This window comes from Betta splendens, chromosome 12 (assembly GCF_900634795.4).
Source record: "Betta splendens chromosome 12, fBetSpl5.4, whole genome shotgun sequence".
Taxonomy (NCBI): Eukaryota; Metazoa; Chordata; class Actinopteri; order Anabantiformes; family Osphronemidae; genus Betta; species Betta splendens.
The window spans coordinates 8,822,477-8,844,127 of record NC_040892.2 but is presented as its reverse complement, the minus strand read 5'-3'; the positions used below and the strand labels follow the sequence as shown (position 1 = coordinate 8,844,127).

The 21,651-nt window shown below is 44.7% G+C and overlaps 1 long non-coding RNA gene across 7 annotated transcripts in view; it reads left to right on the top strand.

Moving 5' to 3' along the window:
* The window catches only part of LOC114866618 (uncharacterized), a 66,280-nt gene that overhangs the window by 13,963 nt on the left and 30,666 nt on the right, over window positions 1-21,651 (top strand). For 3 of the 7 annotated variants that reach the window (XR_003787734.3, XR_003787736.3, XR_008696252.1), the window contains exon 4: window positions 15,136-15,179. The exons of 3 other annotated variants lie outside the window; for them this stretch is intronic. This is a non-coding gene — a long non-coding RNA (uncharacterized LOC114866618). Of the gene's footprint in view, window positions 1-15,135; window positions 15,180-17,195; window positions 17,367-17,487; window positions 18,833-21,651 lie in introns of those variants that run through there. One more of the 7 variants, XR_003787733.2, reaches the window with a different exon arrangement.

Sequence of the window (21,651 nt, the reverse complement as noted above, 5' to 3'; positions counted from 1 at the left end):
GAGTCATGTTCAAATTCATAAAGTAACTATGTAAAAGTAAAGTAAGTCAAGGTTAATTTGAAACCTTTGTTTTTTCTTGATGGCATACAACAGTATGTTTCTCTAAATATAGAATATTCATACAAATAATGTGCCCACTCTGCAGTATATTTAGACTGCCGTTGATCCATGTTATTGCATGTGCATGTTGGCATAAGTGTCTTTCTTCCTGCCCTCCAACGTGCCTCTAAACTCCTTAGCAGAGACTGTAACAACGTATCGTGACCTTGTGGTCTCCTGGCAGCAGGTTGAGTAAGTGCTTCATTATGGAAACCAGCAGCAGTAGTTCCCTCAGTGTTGCGTTCACTGTCCGGCCAGGAGTCTAAATCACCTCGGCGTATGGGGAAAGCATTTTTGCCACCTTTAAATAATGATTAATACGCCGCCACCACAACACAAAATAGAACTCCAAACACCGCCATCCATCACAAATATGAAACCCAATCCTCTATAACACTTAAATTACATTCATTAGCGGGGCCCATGGCGCTGTGGCTGCCTGTGAGGTACCCCTTGGCACTGTTAATTGTTCATATATCAATCAGTTATGTGACTGAAAGGTGTGATTTGGAGCTGGTTTCACAGTTTTAGTGAGAGCTGATATTACAGTAATGTCCTTTCTGTACCAGGCATGTTTCTTGTTAAATCAAATCCCCTCATAGTCATTACAGGAATCACAACACAGCAGGGCTAAATGTCACACACAGGTCCTGGATTCCTTAACAGACACGTGCAAACACCACCAGGGTGAATCCAAACTAAAGAAACCCCAAAGTTTTTCCAGTCTTCGTCCCATCCACCAATCCCGAGAGACGCCTCTGCAGTTTTGCATAGATGTGTCGCCATTACCTCTGGGTGGTTCAACACCTACAGCAAACGCACAAACACAGCCCTCCCCATTCACTTGCTTTCTCACTAGCTTCCCCTGGTAAACAAGTACACAAACGCAGGCCAGGATGCCACAACGGCGTAGTTCCCTCACACGCAGTTAAAGGCGCCGGTGAGAACATGTGTATAAACATGTCAACACACACTCTCGCAGTTTGGCCCCTAGGAATGTCTCAGGCCTGTGGCGTTTGACACCTCTCCTCCACCTCTTCCTTTAGTCTCTTCCTGCCTATTTAGATTTCTCATACTGTCCGCCCCCTCTGCAGAATTAGCCTAAATTGAATATAAAATAAAGTCCTCTACAATTAATGCAGCACAGTGGCTTCTCTGCCATTACTGCAGATGTGTCATGTCCCTGATGAAAACATGGCTGAGTCCGTGTTGAGGTGATGAAAACGTCATCTGACCACCAAGAAGAGCCGAGAGATGTTGAAGCAGCTGTTGCCATGAGAGCAAACATTTGCTTTGGGCGGCAGCCAGTGAGGTTTTACTTTTCATTTTCAGAGGAAAAATCCTATTCTAATTTAAATGTCATCAGTTTGAGGACACAACGGTAAATATGCTTATGCTAAAATGTGGCACAAATCTATATACACACGCGCGGATGTGACTCTGTCATGATATTTATCATCATTTGATGCGGAGGTCCAGCCTGACCAGTCAGCAAAAAACCTGCTGAAAGTAAATATTGATTAACAAATAAAACAGGGGAAGCATTATTGCGTTTGAATTGCAAATACCAAGCAACATTTTACGACTCAAAATGCAACATATAAACAAGAAGCGCCATCTATCCGCTCTCCTGCCCTATTACTCAGAGGGAATTAGCTGGAAGGTGGATGCTGCTTCTAATGAGGGAATAAATTACCGCCAAGGGTGCGGGTGTTAAGAAATAAACTTGATGGTAGTGTAAATAAGGCTGAGCACAAATTCAATTACATCAGTAGCGACTCGGATGACTTACAGCGCGGCGACATAAATGCATAATCTACTCTGGGCGTCTGTTCTGATCATTCACGTGCCCACTAGCAACGAAAGGCGACACTGACTTATGACGGCCCATTCCCTCATGTCCCAATAGCAACAGCATTCAAAAGGCAGTGTTCTGTCATATCTTCATGTTCCTCCTGTCAGACCATCTCCCATTTGTCATCGGAGGGTCTCTGGAATTACTTTCTGCCTCGGTTAGCAGGAAGCGTTTACGGCCCTCAATAAAATCATAGTTTAGCGCTTTGGAGACTTGGAGAGACATGTCCATTAGATTTCTGTGTGTGTGTGTGTGTGTGTGCGTGTGTGCGCGTGTGCGCGTGTGCGCGCGTGCGTGGCAACAGATTCATTTCCCAGTCAGGTACATCACTGATGTGAGATTGTTTTGACGTATTGGTCTTGATGCTGAGCTTTAAATATCCGTCCATCCATCCATCCATCCATCCATCCATCCATCCATCCATCCATCCTCTACCACTCTTCCCTGTTTGGGGTCGGGGGGGTTGGAGCTGAGGGCGAGAGGCGGGGTAGACCCTGACCAGTCCATTGCAGGGCCACACAGCTTCAAATACGCACCTGAAAAATCATAGTGAGTCATCTGCGTTAGTTTGGACACGGACCACGAGTTGCTGCTCCTGTACAATAAGGCAACCAGCAGCCGTGGGGCGAGGTGGTCCCTCACAATAAACACAGCGCTGTGATTAGTTTTTCTATTTCTGCTCCCTGTTGTTATTCCTTATTGTACCCGAACTGTTTTCATGTCACTGCACGCAAAAATGTTATGCTCCGCTTACTGTCACTCACCGAGCGCCCAGAGGAAGAAATGGAAAATAATCCATCATAACACCTGACAAACCAGCAGAGCATACCAAGAAAGAGCAGATAAAAGAAAAGCAACTATAAAATGTTTTTATGAATGTCAGTTTACCCAAAAGAAGTCACTCCTCCACTGTATTAGCTGTGGGAGGTACACGTAAGCCAAAGGCTTCACACGTATGTAAATATGTTGCTCTTCACTGGGTGGGAAAGATAACACGCTGTAGGATCCGTTCCTGACCTCCCAAGTAGCGCAGGTCACCGCTAGCAGCTGTTTATTGATGTGGTGAAATCAGAGCCAGTTCTCCCTCAATATGAATTAGAAGCATCACGACCATCTCATTAGAACCAGTATATGCCAAGCGGAGCTTTGTTTTTAGGCCACAAATATGCTGGATATAATCAAGAGGCTGTGAATAGAAACCTGTGTATGTTTCTGTTGTAGCTGGTGTTCTACTCTTGACTGACACGTTTCACATTTCTCCTGGAAATGCCGTTCCGTTGAGGGACTTGCCCGTAAAGCCTCCGCAAGTGTTTTCAGAGGATCAGTCAGGAAGTCTGTCTCTCTGTTCCTAATCTTCCTCAAAGCACCATGGAAACGAGCTGAGGTCCTGTCATTTCCTACCTTCGTGTTTCTGTGAACGCGGTGCGACACAAGACAAATAAATGATCTCACCGCGCGCACAAGAGCCGAGTCCAGGCACTTCTCCCCCATCTTTCTCCAATGTTCTCACTCAGTTCAAAGTGGACGTTAGTGAAACAACTGCAGCGGCGTGAGGGAAGACTCAGTCAAAAGCACTTACCTGCTGTTGACGGAGGATTCACTTTTTCTAAAATGAAAACGACCCGACGTCTTATAAAATGTTGCACAACTCCATCAGCTGTGAATTATTTAAGTGTGCTGCTTTATAAAAACAGAGCTTAAACTCCCTATGGTCAGCTGTGGTTTAGATCTATTAAGGGCTTTCAAAGTGTTTAAACGCTGAAAGCCAAAGTAATTATTTTGTGTGGAATAGTAGTTTATGTACAGTACATTTCATAAATAAAACCCTGTTATTTAGCGAGCGGCTCAATCGGCTCAGGGCCTTCGCTCATTAAAATTTTAAGTTTTTCTTAAGGGGATCGCTCCACAAATCAAATTAGGCTCACTCATGCCCAAAAGTAATTTAAATTAAAGGTGGAATAAATCTGAGTGCAGCCCTGATATTGGGGGGCCGTGAAACGGGTTTGAGATGTTAAATTATATTTCATGTGTGCGCAGATAACAAGGAAAGAATGACTGGCTCACTAACATTGTTCAAAAATACTATAAGGTTGAATGAATGTTACTGTAAAGGGTCTGTAGAGCTCCTCCAGTAATGTCTTCACTCCATGTTGAAGCTGCTTCTGATTTGTGTAATGTTCCTCACAGTGTCAGTAGGAAATGAGACCGATGCAAACTCTTGCTCACATCTGAACCATTTGATATAGGGCGCTGCTCCTGTTTATGACCACATATACATATGCCTTCACGATGTGTTTCGCTACCTTTAATTGGACTCTTTCCATTCCCCGGTTTCACAGTCCTGCGTTTTTGTGTATTAAAATTTAAAAACCTACTTAGTACAATGAGCTTTCGACTACACACAGAGAGCTGCAGTTAATAGCGAGGGAGAAGAAAGTCTTTCTCGTTCACGGGCGGTCTAGGAAACAAACTAATAACCACAGCATGGTGTCTCTCAGCTCCCTCCACCTTTTTTATTTACAACACCAATCCTGTAGCCTGTGAAAGCGGGTTTAGTAAGAGTAGCACGGCACTATTTCATTTTTAATGGCTACCTTTGGGGTTAGGACTGAGCAGGCTTCACATAATCATTCACATGCATGTTTTGTATTGTTTATGGATTTTTCTTTCCTGTTTGTGCTGCGACTGAGTCGGTTATACAGTAGCTGCAGGCCCAATGAGATCATCCCTGTATACCCTGCATGTAGTTAATACCTTTCTGAAAACTATTGATTGGCAAGAGTGCAGCGGTTGCGTCATCGGATCAATGCTGTCTCTGCACTGTACAAATGAGGCACCGAAAGAGCTTAAGAAAAACTAATAAAACATAAGTCATAAACCCTTAAACAGTCACGGGATAATTGAGTATGCTATTAGTTTTCATAAAGCGGTCTTTCATTTCCAAGGTACTGTGGGGAGCGCGCACCAAATCCAGTACAAATCGAACCTGCTTTGTTTGAGTAAATGCAAAAAAGAGGCACGGTATTGGCCTTTAGTCACCACAGTGTGCCAGATGTGCCTTAAAGAGAACACTGTCAATAAGAAATGGCATGTGATCTAAAGTAAAGCTTGCAGAATTTACAATGTTCTTCCAGTTCTATACATGAAGATAGAATAGACATAGACAAACATGCAGCAGTTTTCAGTATTCTACCAGCCTAAATTCTACACGGCTGTAGCTCCTATCGAGGACTGCCCTGTGGTAGGATCATCTAAGGTCATCTAAAATATTAAAACATGCATTTTAGGACCACATTCGTATTGAAACAAAGGATGAAGTAACTCTGCGGGCAAGGCTTTCCCCTAAACAGCTCCAGCAGAGATGGGTGGTCAGAGCGCTCGGTTACAGCGGAGGAGCTATCGTGATCCTGTATTCACGTTTCTCTGCCAGGCTTTGAAGTGGGTAATGTGATTTTGGTTGAAGCCCAAAGTCTTGATGGTAATTACATTGCTCTCTCTGACTCTCATAATTTCATGCCTCCAGGGGGCCATTACAGAAGCCTCTACATCTAATTCTGCAGAATTACAGAAAGGAGGGGAAACAGAGGGAAAGATGCTGGAAGCTCTGCAGCTCATATTTAATGTCAGGAGACCAAATAAATATATATATATTCTTTTTGATTGCCCCAGTGGAAGACAAATGATGTATATACATGTGCTAATTTATATGAGCGTCATTCTAAAAATAGAAAATGTCCTCAAAGTACAGTAGATATTAATGGAGCAGTATAAAGCACATGCTTCGATTTTTTTTTTCTCCCTAGAACATAACATACAACCAGTTGCTTTATTTAAGAGAAAATTCTGCTTTTAAGGAAACTTAAAAGCTTTCTTAAACATTCATTCTGCAGCCAGGAATATTTCTCTATATAGTATTTTAATGTTAATGTCAAATCATTGCTCTAAATCCAATGCACATCTTTGGGCTTTTAAGTCTGCAGGGGTTGCATAATAGTTTCCTTCTATTCTTTATCTATTGCCCATTAATAGACACCATCATCCTTATATTGCACTAAGGAAGCCTCATTACCTATCCTGCTGTTTGAGTGACAAGACTTCATGTGGGAACTTGATCAGTCTGCGATGGGGGGGGGCGGTACCCACATACCTCGCTCAGCCGAGGCCAATTCCAAGTCCGCTTTGAAGTTTGCTCCATCAAGCCGCGGTGTCACAAACGTTCAATCTCCGAACAAATATTTATCCTCCCAGATGAGAGACGAGAGGAACAGGGAGGGGAGGGGGGTGCTCAACAGGAGAGGCTGCTCGTGTGATCCCGGCGCATGCCGGTGTCAAATCAAACATCTTGAAAAGGTGCTTCAAAATGGATTAAATCTATGCGATGCTTTGTTAAGACTGAAGTTCGGAAATCACAGTGCTGAGGCGGTAAACAAAAGCAATGGTTTAGTCTGTGTGCTGCGGAGGAGAAAATAAAAGAAATGGATGAGGATGCGCACCCTCTGTTCTGGCAGCACGGGAAGTCATCAGGAAAGTTTGTTTTCTAAATGTGCAGCCATTTGATACATGCACACGGAGCATTCATCACTCCAGACGGGGTTTATTATCCATGGGATGTCAGACGGTGCACAAAGAATGCAAATACATAAATTATTTTCCGATGTAGCAGAGACTTCAGACCTCCCAAACTTTAGCCCTCTGACCTCATGGTGCATGACTGGGAGTGAGTCATTAGCCGGACAGCTGCGCGGTCACATAGGGTCTGCAGAATATGAAATCAGTCTGATCACATCGTATCTGTTAGCTCTGGATCCAGCATGACGGTGACATAACCCGGCCCTCGTCTGTCATATCGTGCTTCTGCGGCAGAGATTTCACAGTTGAGAGTCGTGTCGTGACTTGACAAGTCAGCGACATTCTTGCCTCATGACAAAAGGGGGAATTTGATACACTCCCTTATAACCGTGAATGCAAGGATGGGTATTTGTACCTATCCTGCTATTAAATCAGACACTAGCGATTACTCAGCTTGATAAATGTGTCCCAACTGAAGCTCTGGAACATGTTTGTTTGTGACTGTGCGTTTGCACATTTCATTGCTTCTATTCGGCAGATTCCTGGTCTAAACCTCATCCCTGATGAGCTTTTTGCCTGCACTATGTGAACATTGTGTTGAAGGTGTTTGTTATCCACTGCTTTGTCTTGGTCAGGCAGCACTATTACTATACGTTTTTTTGACAAATAGATTTTGAGGGGGACACGACGGCCTCGCTTGCTCACTGGCATCCTTTGAATTCAGGAAGTCATAGGACAGTTGAGGTGGATGATTCATGACAAGAAGAAGCACTTAAATGGATCAACTGTTGACATTTCGAGTGTTGGCAAATAGCTGCATTTATAAAACCTTTTTAGTCGATGCACTTTAGAATTCACCAGCCCACACAGACTCACACGTGAGCTATCGCACAAGTGATGCCACTTCCCGATAATTGCGTGCATTAATTTGATACTCCCATGCTTTTTATTGTGTTCTCCCCATGTGACTGCAGATCACTTCGAAATTCTATAGTTTAAACACGCTCACTGTGTTGATTAAAAAATAAGTATGTCTTCATTTTCAAATGCAAAACAGATGGATATAAAAATTGTTGTTGCTTACTAACAAATATGACACAAGCAGTGATGGGTTGAATATTTGTGAATAGCTGCAGGCATTCATTTAGTCTAAATTGAATGTCCCTTGCAGGGATTGTTCGGTGAGCATCCAGTAAGGCTCTAATGGTCTCTGTGGGTTGCTCTCTAATGACAGATCTGACTGGTCTGACAACCGTATTCTCTGAAGACCTAATTAGCCCGACCATTAGGCCCAAAGGACGACGGAAAGACCTGGAGAAACAAATATTAGGCATTCAGTGTCCTCGCAAGGGAGCGGGGCTGCTCATCTGATAAAATAAACACAGATGTGTTGTCTCTATGTTCAGATTGAATTCAGTGTAAGCAGTTTACCTCTGCACTGTTTTATCACGTTGCCTGGAGTTATTTGCATTTCCAAATAACCCCTCATTCGAACAAGTGAGCGTGCGTGCGTGCGTGCGTGCGTGCGTGCGTGCGTGCGTGCGTGCGTGCGTGCGTGCGTGCGTGCGTGCTAAAGGCAGGGGTGAGTCGTGGCTGAATTCCTTTGAGGGTGAGCAAGGAGGGGAATTCTGGAAAGGAAAATCAAAGATGTAATCCCTGAAACACGCGAATGCTTGACATAAACAAACATGCGGGGATTTCAAAGAGATGTCTGCTCCCTGGGAACACTCTCGTGTGCCGATGGAAGATAAGGATCCAAATTTAGTGCATAGAGGTGTAACCACATACCTTCTGCCCACACACACACACACACACACACACACACACACACACACACACACACACACACACACACACACACACACAGTGTCAATGCAAGGACCCTTTCTCCTTCACGTTCTACCAGGCGGCGGCTCGGTTGTTTATTTGCCGTCACTTTTCTCCACCAGTCGCCCCATCGTCCTTTTGCTGAGGCCGAGTCTGGAAGGGGCACATTTCCCAAGCTTTTCTGATAAATTTAAGAAAGCCTGCTTTGTCTTGCATGTGGAAAACATCTGTTAAATGCTTGGCTTGGCAAGCACTTCACTCAGTGTCAGCCAACAGGCAGGTATGCATGTCAGCGCTGTGATGCAATGCTTCAGTGCGTAGTAATACTAATACACTGTTTATAGTATTTTCTACTTCTAAGTGCAGTTGTTTTATCATTCTTGCCCATCTTGCCATGTTGTATGAAGAGAGAGGGAGATCACTGTTGTCTTAGTAACACAGCACTCTCCAGCATACAAGGTTTCCAGATGAGCAACCAGTGGAAGTGTTGTTAGGCCTCTCAACACTCAGCATCATCCAACAGGCCAGAATGAAGCACCAAGTCCTTCTTACAGTAGCTTTCTGCAGCTTGTCTTGGGCAGGATACTGATATCACGGAAATGCTTCCTTTTCTCAACCTGAGCTCAGGCCAGTGGTTCACAGTTGGTACTGTAGATAGCTTGTCAGAGAGAAAACCTGATTGCATCATTGTTGTTGTCAAGTCTTTTCTGTATCTTCGGGGACGCCGCCGGTCCGGCTGGAAGCATTTTATCACCACCACAAAGCGTCAGCAGAAGCACATCTGAGCCGGAGCCCTCCACTGTGCACCGCTCTGTCATTTAGGCTTCCAGAGACCTCCTGATGTTGGAAGGCGGCGCTGACTGTTCCAGTTGTCCATTATTTACCACATCAATGTGCACCGAGGAGGATGTGGAGGCAAACGCGCACTCAGAGAACCCAACTACCAGCGGTCTGGTTGACTTTAATTCTCTGCAAACGCTGCATGAGCTGGCTGTTGAATGTCAAAGGCTTTGGAAGCTTGTCAGTTTTGTGGGTTTGAAACCCCACAAAAAAATAATTCTGCTTTTGCCTCGAGCAATTCTTCTCCAGCTGACTTGCAGCAGTGATTGCTCCACAGCTCTTCTTACTGTCTTGACAACGCGCACACATAGACACACACACAAGGTATAGGGTTCAGTTTATAATCGCATCACTCCACAAGGCATTTGAACACAATCTTTTTGTTTACTAGTTTGACCATAGGAGCTCTCCCTGAAAGCAGTGAGGGGCTGCAGGATTAAAGACAAAGATAAGCTTTGAAAGTCAAAGATATGAAATAAATTGGGTGAATCTTATACATTTCATGACTATCATGTAACTACTGAAGAACAGATACAAACATATGTCTGTCATTACTTTATATAGACTCCAACACAGATTGATAAAAGAAGAAAGCAGTGATCCCAGATGTTTAGAGAAGGTGAATGGAAGATGAGTGACCTCTGCACTTAGGCACACAATCATAATAAACTTTCTGGCCGTCGCCCACCTGATGCACTCTGCAGTTCCCCACCCTCACGCCTCCCTCTCTCTCTCTCTGAACCGTTGTACTCGGCCCAGATGTTTTACTCCACACATCACTGCTTCCTTCCAGCTTGCCTACAGTAGTATTTCAGATGTCGAGGACGTTTCCATTCTTTCCTCCCAAACCACAGTCATTTGTTATTCTCCTGCTGCCAGCTGATTTCTTCCGTCTGCGTTCTCCCAACGTTCTATACCACGCTTTCCTGCGCGTCCTTAATAGGCGCCTACTGTGTACAGCAGGGTTTACTGATGTAAATGAAGACGCTTCACATACTAGACGTGTAGCTCACGCTTTTGAACCACTCCATGTGCACATCGGGCCTCGTTGGTCGACATCTCCAGCTGGCTTTGTGCCCTCCACCTCCGGCTCAGTCTGGACAAGCTGAGCGTGCTCTCTGCTCTCCATCACCACTCACGGCACCACAATGCCTCATGTCAAGACTAACAAGTGTCTGGAGAGAAATTAAGTTGGAGGAGTTTCTTGTGGTGCGAGGGGAAAAACACACACACAAGGATTTGATTTGTCTAGAAGTGTCAGCGGTCAATATTTGATTAAGTCAGAGGTTCTGATGTAAGCTTCAGTCATTGTTACTGGACATATATCCTATATCCACTACCTGAGGTGGTTTATTACAAAGAAATAGGCCAAATACAGTATGACAAAAGACTAAGACCCAAAACCAAAGGACCGGTGGGTATGTTTATACCTGGTGGGTTTCACAATCAAAAATTTAAAAGAATGTGTGATGAAATGTTTGAATTATTGAGAATAGAGCAAACTTGGGGCTCTGACATCCACCCCAGTCTATTCTGCATCTCCCGTGATACATTTTTCTTAATTGCACGCTTCCTGGCATGTCCTTTGTTTCATTGGGAGAACCTGCTGATGCGGCTTTTTATCTATGGTGTCTGATTTACCCCCGGTTTGCTGCGAGCTGGTTGTAACGAGCTCCGTATTTCTCATGATTAACGCAGTCACAACTGAATATGTCCATTTGTTATGGGTAAGCTCTGCTAAGGTGTTCGTTTTGCAGTGGGGCGATTGCACCGTTGGCTTTTATTGTTTCTGTGTGAGTAATCTTCCAGCAGGGATTTGTTTCAGGCACATGATAGATTTAATCATCAGAAGAAATATTACATTTTCATCCTTTTTTTTATTGCTTTATTTATTGCTTTCAGCTCAACATATAGATTATGATTCAGTTTCTATATCTGGATGTATTTTATATAGTATACATCCATTTGCTCATAAATGTGCTTCTGTGTCGTTTCCTTAATGTATGTCATCAGGAACACACATCTTCTATACGTGCTGCATGTTTTGATGTCCCATCAGCCCCTGAACACTGGCCCAATGTCCTGTACGTGAATCGGCCATTTCTCCCGTCTCTGACAGCTGGGGGCGGCCGCATCGCGTCCTGCCTCGGCAGACAGCTGCCGCGCTCCCTCGGCCCGTCTCCTCACAGTGGAGCCTTGTGCGGCGTCCGCTCTCCTGAATGCCGGCACTCATGCGGCCGCCTCGCGCTCCCCGTCGCGGGCCGTGTGCGTTTCCCTGTCGGCTCGGCCCGCTCCCCCCCGGAGCGCCGATCTGTTTACCTGCGGCACTTTTGCGCCTCTGCTTTGCTCACGCTTCCCATCATCTCTGCCCTATGACCGGTTGTAAACGTCACTGCAGAGTGAGAACTTTGCTCTATTGTCATTTTTCCATATCCACAGACATGAGTCATATTTCAACAACAAGCCCTCTGTATCACTTTCAAAAACCAAACACAGCCTTTAAATCCTTAACATATACTTAAAATATATTTTACTTCTGTTAATACATACTGTGAAGCATTTGTCTTTGCTCTTGTGGCACTGGGTGGTGTGATATTCCACCTCTTATTTAGGAATGCAACCTCTGTGTATTTTTGTAATGAAGGAAAATGATCTTGTGGGTGAAAATAAGCACCTTGGACATGGTTGAACTTGTGCTCAGAAGCATGACACCATGTCAAGTCCAGTCCAGGAATGCTGAGGAATGCTAATGCGGGAGGCAGGACATGAAGGATGTCAGCCCATCTTCAGGGCAGCTACCACCCACCAGAGGCTCAGTCACACTCGGCTAGCGCTATGACTGATGCCAGGGGTCAGAGGGCAGCGTGGCGAAGGCCTCGGGAGGAATGAAGACGCAGCAGTGTGGCGAAATGCAGCGATTGATCTAATAAACGCAGAGGATGAAACACGATGAAGGAAAATGATTCATCAGCTTTAATAGAATTAAATGAATCCTGCCGCGCTCAGGTTTTTTTCTCAATTATAGTAAATGATGAGTTAATCTGTAGACAAGTCCCTGGAGGATAGACACTATCATGCAATGTGTATCACACTTAAAGGCAAACATATAGCAACGTGCTCTGGCGACATGCAGTATTTTTCTGTGTTTCCACTGTTCAGTTGCTGGGCCTTCTAATCCGCCTGTGTTTCAACCTATTGTTGTTGCTGCCTCTTTTTTTCTCTCGCCTCTTTCGTGGTGGAGGCAGATGACCGCCCACATTTATTCTGCTGGAGATTTGATGAGTTCTGGCGCTCCTCTGTTGCTGCTGCCGTGGGATTTGTCGGGTCTTAAACCTTGATCTCTTCTGATGATATTTGACATATGGCGATACAGTGTTTGAATAAACAAATTAAACAGAAAATTTAATCTCTGCTGTGCAACAACACAGAAGCTAATCCAATTAAACCCCACAAATGTGTTTATTTATGTACAGAAATATACTGTACTTTTTTTATTTTTATTTATAGGTAAACATCAGCTTCTTAGCGTTGGGACAATGTTGGTATGTTGAAGGTGGTATTTGAAGCCACGTGTAAGTCTTGTACTGCAGACCTTTGTCAGAAACATTGTAGTGAAGGGTTTATTCACCTGACAATATGTAGAAAGTAAGTATTCAGACGTCGTATTACTTCTCCTGAATATTCAAGAGGTTAAATCCGTTTGTAAACGATTAAAAATAATAGTATGTAGAAAGCAGAATTGTGCGCTCGGGCACGGTCGCTCCCTTGAACAATATCTACTCAAAGCCAAAACCTGTAATCTTCATTCCTCATGCTCCGTCTTTCTGAACGCACGCAGCATCATTTGCATGGCCCCTGCCCACACATACAGCAGAGTGTGAAAGAAATGATTAAGGAAGAAAGCGCTCTGAGATTCTAGAAAATGCCTGCATGTCAGCTGTGTCCTTAACCCTTTAAAACACGAATCCTCCCCAGAGGTCATGTGTCTCCGTGTGCACGTAGGAGCATGTTTGCTCAATTTTAACCGCTTTGATTGCTTTGGCGGAGCAGTTGTGTTTTTGTGTGTGCGTGTGTGTGCGTATGCAAACGCGAGTTATTATTTTGTGTGAATGTTTGATCTGTTTAATGCCAAAAGCAACTGGTTGGTCCGGCTTTTTCAGATGTCAATAAGGTGTCGTTATGTGAACTCTGGTTCCACCGTCTCCCACACTTCACTTATCGTAATGTTTTCTTTGGTAAGCACGGCGGATTCCTTCCTTTTAAAGGCGGACAATAATGATTTAATCCTTTCAATGGCTTAAACCCTTCATGTTTAAATCTCTTTATTGGTGTGGATAAAAAAGCACACAACTCGTCCTAATTGTGCGATTTCATCGTGACAGTGATTTATTGTGGCATCAGCCTTTGCAGCGCATCCCCACACTTTAATTTCCACTCCAGCGCGGCTTCCCTCTCTCTCCCGCCCCGCGTGGCGCTTTCTCTCTCACGTGTGAATTTGGAATGTAAACGATTGCCCCGGGGGTCAAAAGGAAAAGGTCGACCCATTTTCATGCAGGGCTCAGTATGCAAACTTCAAGGCAAATGCTCAAGCATGCATACGAGTCAGTAACCTACATTGTCCAGTGGAAGTGATGGTGGAAAAAGATAAATAGATGTATTTAATTTATTTTTTTAGGCCGGAGAATTTCACATACAAGAGCGTTAATATGCATGCAACTACAAAAGACTTCATCAATTTAATACAGTAGTATATGCTGTAGTATTACTAGTACTTTATAGTGCATGAAGGAGGAAATAGTTTTTGCTGTCACTCTCTTATGCACCAGTCTGAAATAGATCTGTTCCTCCTGCTCAGTGTAAATCTGAGGAGCAGGCAGGTATATAGCTGTGTTTTATGGAGCTCCCTGCAGAGTAGATTGGGGTAATTACGCATTTAAAGCACCCTCTCTGTACCACTGACAGGGTGCCAAGCAGGAGGATGGGGCCGCGCAGCGCGAGAAAGTTAAAGGATCTGATGCAAATGTCTGTCAGAAACGCACAGGTGGAGGAGTGCACGCAGCAGCGCCGGTGCACTTCATTACTGGTTCGATCAGCGAAGAGAAGTCTGAGCTTTACCTCGTCACGATTTCTCTTCCACAGGGTCCTTCAAGCTTAAAAGGTGGCTGAATTCATTGCAGTCAATACAGTGTAAACTTTTCAATAATGCATAAGTCTTGGTATTCTGCCCCGGAGGCCATTAGTGGGTGGCATTCGTAAGAGCAAATGTCAGAGACGAGGGTGTAATCAAACCAGGAAAGTAAAAACATTCAGAAACTGACTGCGGAAAGGACGGATTGAAGTTAACAGCACCTCAGGACATTTTCCATAAGGTCACGCTAATACTGTATGAGACAGTTTTACCTAACAATATATTAGCTTACGTTAATGTAAACAAACACTCCAGCCTACCTGGTGATTCCTGCTAGCACAGTCCACAGGGACTCACCCCAGACTGTCAGGGAAATAAGCAGTTGCAGTGAAGTTAGTTCTGAGCTTGAAACACGGAACAGAGTCAGAACAGCTCGGTATATCAGAGTTAAAACCCAGTTCCAATTAGAAAATGTTCCATTCAGGTACAAAACACTTGCCGGCTTTGCTTCTGTTTTTGCTAATGTCATGCAAAGTGCCACAAAGACAACAGAACGTGCTCTCACCTGTCGATATTTCAGTCACTGCATTTCAATACCTTTTGTTCTCATTTGTTGAACCCCTATGTGACCGAAAGCTTCAACTCCCGCTGCTCTGAGGGACGTTGGCCTCTTTGGGAATATCAATACACCAGCATGTTACATCTGAATATGTAATTCTTACGTCACGTACTGTAGGTCTGCAGAGGGACAAGAGCACAGGCTCACGACAGGCAATGATACAGAATGTTCCCCTGAGCCAAGGCATTTGTTTTGCAGATGGAGACTTGAAAAGTGGCTGTGAAAATGTGACTCCGTTTTTGGTGAGTTTTATATTTTCACTGCAATCAAACAATTTCATGCTCTTCTGTGGCTTCAGTAACCTCTCCCACATCTGGCCTTGTAATATCCTTCGAAATCCCACTGAGTAACACTAAAAAAAACCCTGCAAAATCTCTTGAACGCCAAGATTCGTGTGCAGGCACGCGACTGCAGCTCTCACTTGACCTGAGTAGAAAGTCCACTTTCTTGATATAGTCACCTCTGCCCCCCATTCACGTTTGTGGCTACAGACCTGCTCGTCTCATATAAAAAAGACGATATAAGAGTCTAAATACCGTATTTTGGAAGAAATGGGGCATCAGTGGGCGCTGATGTAGATGGAGCGATCTTCGTATTCATTACCCCCCTACTTCTGGGCAGGTGGCTCGCACAATAAGACCTGCTGAGTGAAGTACTTGTGTGAGATTAATAGTTGCGATAAGGCAGTAATGAGAGACTGAGGAGGGAGGAGTAGAGCGATCGGGGGTAAGAGAATACAGGAGAAGGAGAAGCGGCATAGAGGGAGCGAGAGAAGAAGGGCAGGAAAAAAACCCACCTGGACCCCTGCCAGCGGGACGTCAGCGGCCTCTAGATTAGTGGCTATACATTACCCCGGCCTATTAAAATATTATGCACACTGATTGACGCTGACAGTCTGACCAGCGAGTGGCCGACGTGTGGGCAAACGTGTCTGTCTTCATCTAACAGCCCTGCGGCTTTCAATGCAAAGTCCTGCAAACGCCACGGCTGTGCGTTTCCGAAGCCTTTGTAATTAACAAAGAGAGAACAAGTTATTGTCGGGCTTCCGTCGCTTTGGTTTCTTCTTATATTCTAGTGCTTATTGCTGGTCACATGGGACACAGTGAAGCAACCCTGTCGGCCTGATCAGTAAATAACCACTGGCAGGTGGTGTTGTAGAGCAGGTTGAGTTATGGTGATAGACACCTTCCCATTAACAAAATCCACTTATCGCCGTTCTCCCAAGGGCATGTGATGTTCAAACACATTCTAATCCACCCAGAGAGCAGATTGACACCCACGCCGACAAACTAAACCCGCAGCGTTACGGCATCGCTGGGCGCGTGGGGCGAGAGCTCGGTGGAGCATGGACCTACGGGGGAGGGATTCAAGGCTCGTCCCGGTGTTCCCGCCTCGGCCGAGGGACCGTGCCCAAGGCCGAGCGATTCAAGGGAACGCGTTACAGTTTTATTTAATCTCTTCGTAGATTAAATTCTGGAAAGGCTGTATTGTAGGAAAGACGGAATACGGTTTAAAGTGATAATGTGACCGTAATCTATGTAATCTGAATCTAAAGTGAAGAGTGGCTGTTTAGGTTTACAACGCAGTTTACACATGAGGAAATGGCTTTGGGTGCTCAGGTGAACACACATGGGTGCTGAGGTGCCACGGGAGTTTAGCGTCAACCAGGAGCCCTGCTTTCCCCTGGGGCCCCGCGGTGCACGTCAGCCCGCATTCCGTCTGCTACATCACCTGCTCTTCCAATGAAGCGGCCACGAGGGGAAGAAGTCAACCGTCACAGCCACCGTGTTTGAAGCCAATGAGGCCAGAGGAGTCGGCGTATTGCACTGAACCGGACTGGACAGGTGTCCCTAACAAAGTGGCCTTTAGCCGAGCGGGCTTGTGCGCAGGCCTTTGTTGGGACCTGCCGGTGGCATCTGCGTGAAACCGTATTCCGGCATGTGACAATAGTAACATGAGTCTGGTCTGTTTCCCTGCGGGATCCATTACACGGCTCAGAATAAAACTCTGAAGCAATAACAAATTCAGAACTCCAACACAAAAACTTCCAGAATACATTTCTTTTTACTTTTCTTCTACATTTGCTTTGGAGGTTGTTCCTTATTGTTCTTCATACCTGCATCTTAGCTCTCTCACACCTTTGCAGCTGCTTCAGCCCAGTTCTGTATTAAATATCAGTGGTCGTGTTGCTGTATGTGAAGGGTTCTCTACATATTCTTATGTGGTGTGTGTGTGTTGCCCTGCTGTCGTTCCCCCAGACCGCGTCCAGGCCCTTTATGATTATTTCATCAGCTCTAGTATTGCTGGAGTATCGTCTCACTCCGTTCCTGCGAGACTGTGCTGCAGTCGTCACACAATGACTTTGTTTTTCCAACACTTGAGCAGCGAAGAGCGAGTTTTCCGTGTACAGTAAACACAGACGCTCGCAGGTACGTCTGTTAACTTTAGAAACGGTGTCCGGTTCACTGAATTGGCCGCTGGAACATTTTTACTCTGCTAAATGTGTGCACGATCTTTAATGATCGTCTTTGCTAAAATGCTTTTCTGCAGGCATGCAAACGGTGAACCAGGTGGATCAGGGGAGAACAGGCTGCAAACAAAAACACACAAATGAAACCCAAATTCCAAGCATAGCTCAGTGTGAGCATGAGTCACCACAATGGGTGTGTGGACATGAAAGGCTACAGTTAAAGCCCTGCGCTGCATTGTGAGCGACGCGGCTTCCTGCACAGCTCGCAAAGAAAAGGCGACGCGCTTTAGAAAGCCCAGCCTTGCATTCAATTGAATTGTATTCAGTTTATTTAGGCGCCACCGAAACAAAAGTGGTCGATCTTTAGTCTCGTTGTCTGAAGCGGAGAGAAGAACCTTGGTGACTTTCTTGTCAACTTGTCACACAGAACATCTGATGTCAAAGACACTGCTGGGAAATGCTGCATTTTAATCATCTGCGCAAAGCAAAGTATGGCTTAAGATACTGAAACCAACTGAAATCTGAATCCTTCTCACATTTTTCATGGAAGTACACTGTAAATATCATTGTTTTAAATCTTTACTTAGTTTGCCCTGCTGATCTGTTGTATATATGCTATTCTGTTTTAAAGCCTGCTGAGTCACTGCTCTCCTTTTCTATGTCCAGTTGAGTAATGCCAAGTCAAACTGAGTGGGTTGTTATGCAACCTCAGAGCTAATACCAGTAATAACCAGTCTAATTACACTACCTACATTTGCAGTTTGAACAAATGCTTCTATAATAATATCTTCAGTTTGAATTTGACCTGCCTTTTGATTTGAGGTTGTCAGAACCTATTTTTTTCATGGAGAGCTTTTCTGCAGTCTCCTTTTCAAATATTAAGCATCACAGTGTCCCTGAACACACCAACGTGGGCATTTAAACAGTCCCTGCTGCTCCCTGCGACTTTATTCAGGCATAGGATGCAAAAGCAGTCGTGATACAAAATTCATGACCATCAGAGTTTAAGAATTGTAGATCAAAGACAATGAATATGTTTATGGTGGTGAAACATTATCATTCTGCTATTGAGTGAATTGCCTTTTGTCTATATATGTAAAAATGAATAACAATAAATATAAACATAACAGTTACCTACCACTTTATACAAAGAACTTAATTCTTTCTACCATCCATCTATTTCTGTGACTGATGTGGATCGACTTCACTTATATTTCATGCCGGCTTCTGTGAGGCCAGTGCACATCTGCTCTGTCAGTATTTACCCAGATCAAAACCAGAGGTACATCCAACCATCTGGAGACATCTGCTCCATTTCCAGCCACCACAGTCTGTGCACGAGGAGTGTGCCATTCACAGATCAGCCAATAGACCGAAGTGTGCGGTACACGGATGGACGTAGTGGAAGCGTATTAGACTCAGAACCAGAAAACTCAAGTGAACGCGTAACAGACGACGAGCAATAGATGTGAGGATGAGACTGTAATTCATGTGGGAGGATTCCATTTATTACCGATCCTTTCATTTACCCGTCTATTGTTCGTAAACGTAGAGAAACGGAGAATTATGATTTGTTTTAATCTCAGAGAGGAAAATGAATCATCGCTGCAGTTATCACTATTTTCTGGCTGATTTTTGGGTTATCTCGATTTAAAAAGTAATAATCAAGTTTGAGGTATTTACAAAATACTTGTAGAAAACACTCCTGGCAGCTGTCACTGTAATGAGGATCCAAACTTCAAGGTCAAACCCACATGTTTGTGTCACATTCACGTGTGTCATGTATATTTGAGAGGCCTGTTGTGTTTTGATGACGGAGTCTTCTAAGACCCTGAGTTACATGTACAGTCAATATTGTTGTTGTTGTTGCTGGCAAAGCTGCACATTTGCACCTTTTGAAATATTTCTGTCCACCTCCTTGAGCTCTGTTTTGGGTCTGAGGGAAATATCAGACTCTTTAGCCGCTAATCCTCTAAGCTTCTAATCTTTAACTGTGTCTGTCTGCTGCGTCGTGGCGCTGAGAAGGCTGTGTACAGCGGGCTTATCGGCGCTGTTCTATGAAAAACAATAGCCGGCTGTGGCCAGAAACGTCTGCTAAGGAGCTGAAAGCGGTGAAGTTGTGGGTCGAAGAGCCGAACACTGATCTAAGCCTGCCTGAATATGATGGAAGTGGCAGACAAGGGGAAATAGTCGTATGTAAGATTGAGCGATCGCTTTCACACGTCACCTTTGCCACATTTGAATTAGTATATACATAAGTAAAATGCGACTCTGTTCTCTACTTGTCGTCATGGTGAAATTGTGTGAAATGGATGAAATTGGTTGCCGTGCTGGGTTTAGAGGAGCAGCTTTTCTTCGCTGCCTCTGTGCTTTATTAGTATTCAGCCAACACCTACTGTACTGTAACCCTGGGAGGACCAAAGTGAGCAGATTATGCCGGAGCTTATTAGATTGAATCAGACTTAAAAGGTTGTCTTTTGCTACTGGCTTTGAAGACACAAAGCTTCCTCAAGGATTCGTCTGCACAGATAAGGCTGAATTTCTTTTCAATAACCCTTATCGCCTTCCAAAACTTGTGTTGTTTTTTTTTTCCCTCCAACATCTCAGCCTCAGTTCTTTGACCTCTCTCCACATTTCACATTTCAAACACCTTTCCCACCCACTGCTCACCGCCAAGCAGCCTTCCCATCAATAAGAGAGTATTTTTGTTGTTTGTTCTCTCTCCACAGTTCTGTGGGTGTATGAATATCTAGTGGCGGTGTGTTCGAGGGCTTCTCTCCTTTCTTAAATGATATGAGTGCTGCCTTCTACAGTCAAGGCAGATAAGGACTTAATGCATTGCCCGCCACAGGCCTCATAAATCACATCATGGCTGCACTCAGTTGTTGAGTGTGTGTGTTGGGGATGGAGGTTTGGTCAGAACATGTGTTCATATGTTTTACGATATATAGCAATCACAGTCGCCTGATGGTTTTAGATTGATTTCTTTTTCCTTCCACCCATCGAGCTGCAGAAATAGACCAAAAAAAATGACCTTGTTTATTAATGACATTGATGAAAGGCAGTTTTCTACTGAGGAAAAACATTTATGCTACCATATGGCCACGGTCCCCATAAAAGACAGAGGCAAATACTGCGGACGGGGAGGAAAGTGTGGCCTGAATGGAGATGAGCTACACACCAGGGGACCTGACCGGCTTCATCTCTGCCTGAAGGTTTGTCTTCAGAAAAATCTCACGTTGACGTGACATGATAGGTGTTTAGATCACGGTGACAACTGAAGCCCCATGTGGGCAAAAACTCATTTCTTTGAGGGGGGACCAGTGAAGGCTAATGAACCTGGTAAGATGCTGCAGCCAGACACCAAACAGAGATTTATTTCCGGTTTCATGGCTCCTCCCCGTGTGTCCGTTCCCACCAAGCATCAAATAAATCTGGTCCACAGTTGTTGTAATTGTAATTCATTCTCATGACTCTCACGGAGGCTCAGTCTGTTTTTTTCAAACTTACTTTCTTTGTTTTCCTTGGCGGCTGCTCCCAGGGGTCCGTGGACATGAACGCCTGTCACACCGGAGTCCCGGTGACGGGTCGGGGCAGCCGTCGGTTGAGTTACGCTGTCTGTCGACCCGCCCCGCGTTGGGGTCCGTACGACTGGACGGCCTCCCCACTTCATCACATTGGATTAAGTCGAGCGTCTCGACCCTGGCTGTGAGCCAACAGAGGTCAGCCCTTGGCGGCCTGCCTGTGAAAACACAAGCGTCACTGCAACTCTAACGAGGAAAGTGTGTTTGAAAGAGTGAAGTCTTCACAGATAAGCATCTCTGGGAAAAAAGGCGTTTTCAACTCCAGTAGTGTTGGTTTACCACTTCCATTGACGTGTGTGTGTGTGTCTGCATGAGTTTGTGTGAGAATTATTACCTACCAGAGTCTTTCCACATTGTTTTAACCACATCAGTCTGGGTTAAACCCATTTGCAGTCCTCACCGCTCCACCCTGTCTTTAAGGAGTGATCTCACCTTCCAGACAGTTCATTGTTCTCAGTCCCTGGTCAGATCTCAGCCAACAGCCCACACGCTCACAGAAAGCTCGCACATCCTGTATTTACTATGGTCACACTTGGATGATAATAAATCAGTACTTTTATCTGGTGAGTTAATGGAAGCATGACACAAATGCTTAGTACATAGGTTGTAGTGGGTCAGTGTTTTGAATGCGTATGTTCACTGTGGAGTTGGTGGGAAAGA